This window comes from Myiozetetes cayanensis, unplaced genomic scaffold (genome assembly GCF_022539395.1).
Source record: "Myiozetetes cayanensis isolate MyiCay16 unplaced genomic scaffold, myiCay2020 scf5-8, whole genome shotgun sequence".
NCBI lineage: Eukaryota > Metazoa > Chordata > Aves > Passeriformes > Tyrannidae > Myiozetetes > Myiozetetes cayanensis.
In genome coordinates, this window is record NW_026087742.1 from 41,652,142 (window position 1) to 41,658,257 (window position 6,116).

Sequence of the window (6,116 nt, forward strand, 5' to 3'; positions counted from 1 at the left end):
CCTGCCAGTCTGCAAGTCCTTCTGGGGAGGGGGTGACCCCTCTGACTCTTCAGTAGAGTTCACCGGGTGCCCCTGGCTGATGGCTCTCCTCCAACAATTACAGGGAGCAGGTTTGGAGCTCTGTAGGCACTGCCAAGGTTACTGGTTTCTCTGCCTGGTGCTGCCACTCTGATTCCTGCTGGGTCTTTGCATTCATTGTGGTAAAGCTTTGTAACCACTTTATAACCTACCCAGTTCCTGTGCAGGAGCACAGGGGAATCTCACATCCATCAGTAAGGTAGGAGGCAGGACTGTAAGAGCTGAACAGTGAAGTAGAAGAAGAGGGTTCATCTGCCCTGGCAGAAACCATGGTTTCAAAAGACAGGAAGGGGAACTCTTTATCCTATCTCCATTATAATGCTTTGGATGAGGAAGGATGACTATTGTACAGTTATTCACCCACAAGTAAGTTCAAATATTCCATGCAGCTCATGGCCCTAGCTCCATGCCTCTCCTGACAGCCTGCTCAGCACAGCATCTCAGCATTTCAACCTCTCCGAGTGCCAGGTGCAAAAGAGGCATCCTGAGGACTTTTTGTTTTGAAGGCTGCAGTAATTCACATGCAATGAAGTCAGGAATGTACCATTGTATAGGTACCTTTCCTGAACTCACCATCATCTCCTTCAGCATCAAAACCTCCTGCTCAGCACTTCTCTGGACTTCCTATTTTGTTTCCCTTTCTGGGGCTATAGGCAATATCTTGTGTGTGAGGACCCTGACCATGATAACAAGTATGGTACAGGGAGTAGCCACAAACCCAAGTCTCACAGGGTATTATGCACAAAGAAGTTGGTTGGAGTCTATTATGGTGCACACGTGCAGGAAGGCTTCAAGGAGGAAAGGAACAGAGACCAAGGATGGAGAGAGTTCCAGAGTGAAATGCAAAGATTTCAACAACAAACCCTTTCCTCAGTCCCAAGAGTACAAAGAGGAGGTAAAAATCTGAGAAAGACAAAGGAGGGAAGGAGAATATCCTCAGCTTTGTAAATTTCATAGACTTTTCCCATACTCACGTATTTGAAATTTGTTTGCTATGGTATTGTCTCTGATAAGAAATTCTTCCTTAGGAAGATTGTGAATGGTCCTCAGTAACACACCTGTGAGCCAGAAGTTTCTGTGCACACAGCTAACACGCAGACAATGTTATCTTTGTTTAATCCCTACTGGGATTCCAGATGTCCTACATGTTTGTGCCCTAATGCATCCAAACAGACTGCTTACTACTTGGCATGGTGCCAGCAGAAGCCTTACAAAAGGTATATTTACAAGCATATTTAACTCTTCCCACCACGCTTTTGAAAACAGGGTTTTGAAACTCTAAGAAGTCATATCTTTATTGCCTGTTTGCTTAGTTACTGCATAATTTTCTTATTCTGTACTTATACTGGTAAACCCCACAGAGCCACCTATTATCTCAAGGAGAACACCAGATTTAAAATCAAAAGAGAATCATGGAGTAAATAATCTGGCAACAAGGTCACACATCATGGGTGAATATCCAATTTTAAAAGATGAAGGCACTCTGAAGGTAGTTCATATTCTGTTATGGGAATCTCTGTTTACAATTAGATATAATAGGAAAATTCATAAGTCAGCTTTTCTTCTGGAAAAAAAGGTTCCTTTAGGGCACTCTGAAATGCACTGAGGCAAAAAGATGGGATTCTTGTCATGAATGTCTCAAGGGTTTTTATGTTGTCTTTGTATTATTGTATCGCTTTCATATTACTTATTACTCATTCAGTTAAGCAAGTTGTTGTACACAGCACTTTACATGGCATTAAACATGAATTTTATTCTGTCTACACAGGCAAAGAAACTGGTCTTAAAATAATTTCATGGTCTCTCTGCTCAGCTCTTAGTCTTCCCAATAACAAAAACATTTGATTAAGCTGAATCCAAATGCCATGGCAGATCCTCTTGAATAATAAATATTCCAGTTTCTGGGCAGAGCAGATTTAACAATGAAATACTGGAAGATAGATCCCTGTCCATTACTCCTTCAAATTCATTATTTGACTAATGTCAGATTTTGTACTGTGCATACCACTACTCTACAACAGCAAACCCCAGGGCTTGCCAGAGTTCACTGCAAAGTTGCAAGGCTCATGTCAAGCAGTCCCTTTCTGTCCATTCACAGCAGCATGTGGCCCCTCTCCTCTCGAGAAAACCTGAATGAAATGCCAGATGGAAACACAAGGCTGTTCAATAACAGTCCTGCTTCTTGTGCAGTTATTCACCGTAATGCACAGCAAGGGCTGGTTGAGATGTTTAATCTTAAATTCCTCATTTCATGTGTGTTTTGTCTTTAGACACCTTTGATGAAAAATAGCCAGCAGCATCTACTCTTCCCCCATTTACTGTATATAAAGATATTCACAGGTGCACTTCCTCAAAATACATAGTTTATGTGCAGCAACAAATGCTAATAAAGTAACATCAGTTATTCACAAATGTATGGGTTTGAGCATCTGGAGAATGGGGTCTAGCTCTAAAATAACACCCAGGGTTCACCTTCAACACCTTTGTTGTATATGTGGAGGGATGGTGGTCTTGTTCTACCCAAACAACCCACTTTCCTCCTCAGAAAGTCCTGGTTACTTGTCCAATGCAAATTGATTCAGCCAGAGAAGTACCAATGGAGTTCCAGTACAATAAAGAGGTGCATCAGGGGATATCCTCAAGCTAAAACCTTTGTTAAGGAAGCAGATAGTAAAGGCAATTGAATGCAATACCATGTGGGATTGGTAACAATGCTCAACTTAGCTATCCAGCATCCAGTCCAGAACAGAGGCAGCAATACGCTCATATCTGCTCAGAGTACATCTACAAACTGACAGACCTACTTTTGTCCTTAGCCCTCTCTCTCCAGGGCTTGGCAGTGCTTTCCCACTGCTCCCACACACTCTTCTAAGCTGAATTTTAATGTGGAACTTTGTACTTGTTCTTCCATATTTTGCTAGATGCAGGGTAATGCCTGCTTTCCCTTAAACCCCTCACCTCTCTCACAAAAGACAGAGGCATGGGGAGAACACGAACATTTCTGTGACAGCTGCTTAAAGCAGCATTCACATTTTATTATTTGCACCTGATAGCCTGTGTACTATTGGAGGAGCTCTCTCTCATTTTTCTATCTATTCCAGTGACAGACTCAGTACATAAAAAACACCAGTAATGGACCAGGGTCTGTGTGGCACTTGACACTGTGCAACCAGGGAGCAGCAGGATGTTCTAATCTTTGTTGCAACTTGAGCACACACATTAGCAAGCATCTTCTTCACATGCTAAGTGAGGTGACAGTGCATTTCTTAGTAGTCGTAGGCCTAAACCCCAGCTGTCACAGCACCTGTGATGCCCTTTCTGGAGTGAGAGAATAAATATGAGGAATAAAATAGAGCAGGATGAAAAATACCTTGGAAATCTTCCTAGTGTTTCTCTCAAGAGTACTGAAGGAAGACAGAACATTTTGATCTTCCCTGCTTTCATTCCAAGGCTGGTTCCCCTGGTGCATTAGCAGCCTTCGGACATCACTGCCACATAATCCAGGCAGTACAATCTCCTTCGCAGATTCTCAAGTGAGTGGGCTTAAATCTGCCTATAGATCATATAAACTGAAATAATAAATAATAAAGCTGGGAAATAGCACTCTTCCAACTTTGCAAAGTGCTCATGTCAGACATCATGAACTCACCTCTAGGCACTGGGCATTTCAAGCATACTACCTCTGTAACAGCCGTCAGCCCCAAAACTGTCCTGGAAAGTTTGTTTCCTCCTTAAAAGCAGTAAGTGTTGGACTTCACTCTAAACTGGAAAATAAACTGCACTGGGAGACCTTGCAGCCCAGAAGCTCTCTTGTGCTTATCAGCATTCTCATCCTCTGAGCCTGCCACATTCCCTTCAGAAAAACTGTAATATATCTCCAGCACTGCAAAGTTTGAACTTGGCTCCATGCTGAGCAATTGTCCCTGAAGTTCAGAACTCTTCCAAATCAGCTTATTGCCTCTGAGAAGATCTTTAATGAAGTACTTATTTATATTTTCCTTGAAGTAGAAGTACTGTATCTGATATTATCTGCTATTTTTCATTTTAGTAGGAGATTTGGTTTTGCTTCCACAAGTGTGTCTTTGACCTATAATAAAATCTGTACTGAAGTAATGGCTAAGTTTCAACAAGTAAGTAATTATTCCAGTAAATCCAAGGGAGGGTACAAACAACTACATCCCTCTAACCTTTCTGTGTCCCTTTTGGAAACAAACATGTACTTTGAACAAAATAACAAAATTTCTTGTGCTATGGTTCTGCAGTGCCATAGCAGAGTGCTGCCTATATCCATATAATTAGAAGGAAGGTTAATGAATTGTTTCCAGTGGATAAATGAGATAGAAAGCATATTTAAATGGCCTAACAGTTTATTAAATGAGATTATAATAGACATTTCACCCCCTGTCAAGTGTAATTTCAAGACAAATTGATGTCACTCTTTACTTCAGGAAAGTCCATTAGTAAAAGAAGGGCTGTAATCTCTACTGATGCTAACCAGTGTCAGCCGTCATTTCTTTTGGTCTGAATATTTTCTCCTTGTTCTACCTCAGCCATGACTTCAGATACATGGTTTCTAACACTCACTGCTGTATTGGAGATTTCCTTCTTTGGCCCACCAGCTTCACCACAGTGTTTGAAGGGATATTTCCATGGAGAGCAGCTTCCTTCCTTGTGTAGGATTCAGAAGATGATGATGTAGGAATAATCAGTTTGTTGTGTAGCTTTCAAATGTTGCTGTCACTAGGAAGGAGGAGTGGAAGGGCACCACACCACCCATGCCAGTGTGCCAACAGCTAGAGCAGATCCCTTTGCGTGCCTATGAAGAAGCTGATCGCCTGCCAAGGACTGGAGGTGGCCTTGCTGAAGAAGAGGAAAGTACACATTTCTAGGAGGTTGCCCACCCACTGGCATGCAAGGGGATCAGCTCCAGCACTGCTGCTCTTCACAGCCACCTGGACTTTTTATATCGATTTCGGTAATGCACTTTCAACAGAACATTTTAGCAAAGGAGATTGCAGCTTTTCTGTCTAAGCTATGATGCCTGTGCACCTGATTTTGCTGGGGGAGGATGGAGTTTCTTCTTAGTGTTTAAGGGGATAAGGACATTTTTTGAAAGCTTACCACTACCAACCTGCAATGGTGATACTGTTGGGGCAGGGCCTTAATAGCAGGGGGAAAAAAATCTCCTCTAATTCTTCTCTCTGACATGACTTTATATATAAAAAAAAATAGAAAATTGATTATATAAAGAAAGCAGACAGCACCATTTGCTGTTCTCATGGTGCTTTCAAGCCTCAAATACATGGAACATCTGGTTTTACAAGAACAAGACACCAAGAAGTTGCAACAATTTCATCCTCTCACTAAAATCTTTGTCGTGATTGCGGCTGTAGTACATATACTGAAGTCTCATTGTGAAGATATTTTTTTCCAGTTCACCAGGAAGGCCTATCAAAACCCAACTACTGTCTAAGTACTCACTTCTCCTTCTTCTCTAGATATTGCTTGTCTACTTATACAGATTTTTGCTTGGCTGCAACCTACACCGATTTGGTTTAAAGGCTGGTGGAAAAGAGTCATCTCCAGCTCCTCAGGTTGAATGTGTGTCAATTATTTCTTTCTGGATTCTCTACATAAGTATCTGAAGACCCTTCTTTCTTTTAGCACAGTTTCACAAAGAATTATTGTCCAAATGAAGATTTTTTAAAAGGATATGAGATTTGATTTTCTTTCGGAAAATCATATTAAAAGAAGCTAGAGCAAATCCCCTGCCAGGAAAAAGGCAAACTTTGTCGTACCTAAACACACTGTTAAAATCACTAATTAATGGGGAAAATGTATTTCAAAGACACTATGATCTATAGGTCCAGATTAATTAGGATAACACTTTCATTATGTAATGGTAATACTTGCAGTCTTTGAAACACAAATCATCAAAAGTGGGTGCCTGCAAGGTCAGCACTCAAGCTCAGCTACCTCAAGCACATTTTCTTCTGCTTTTTTGAAGGCAGCGAGTAGACTCGGTGCAATTGCAATTC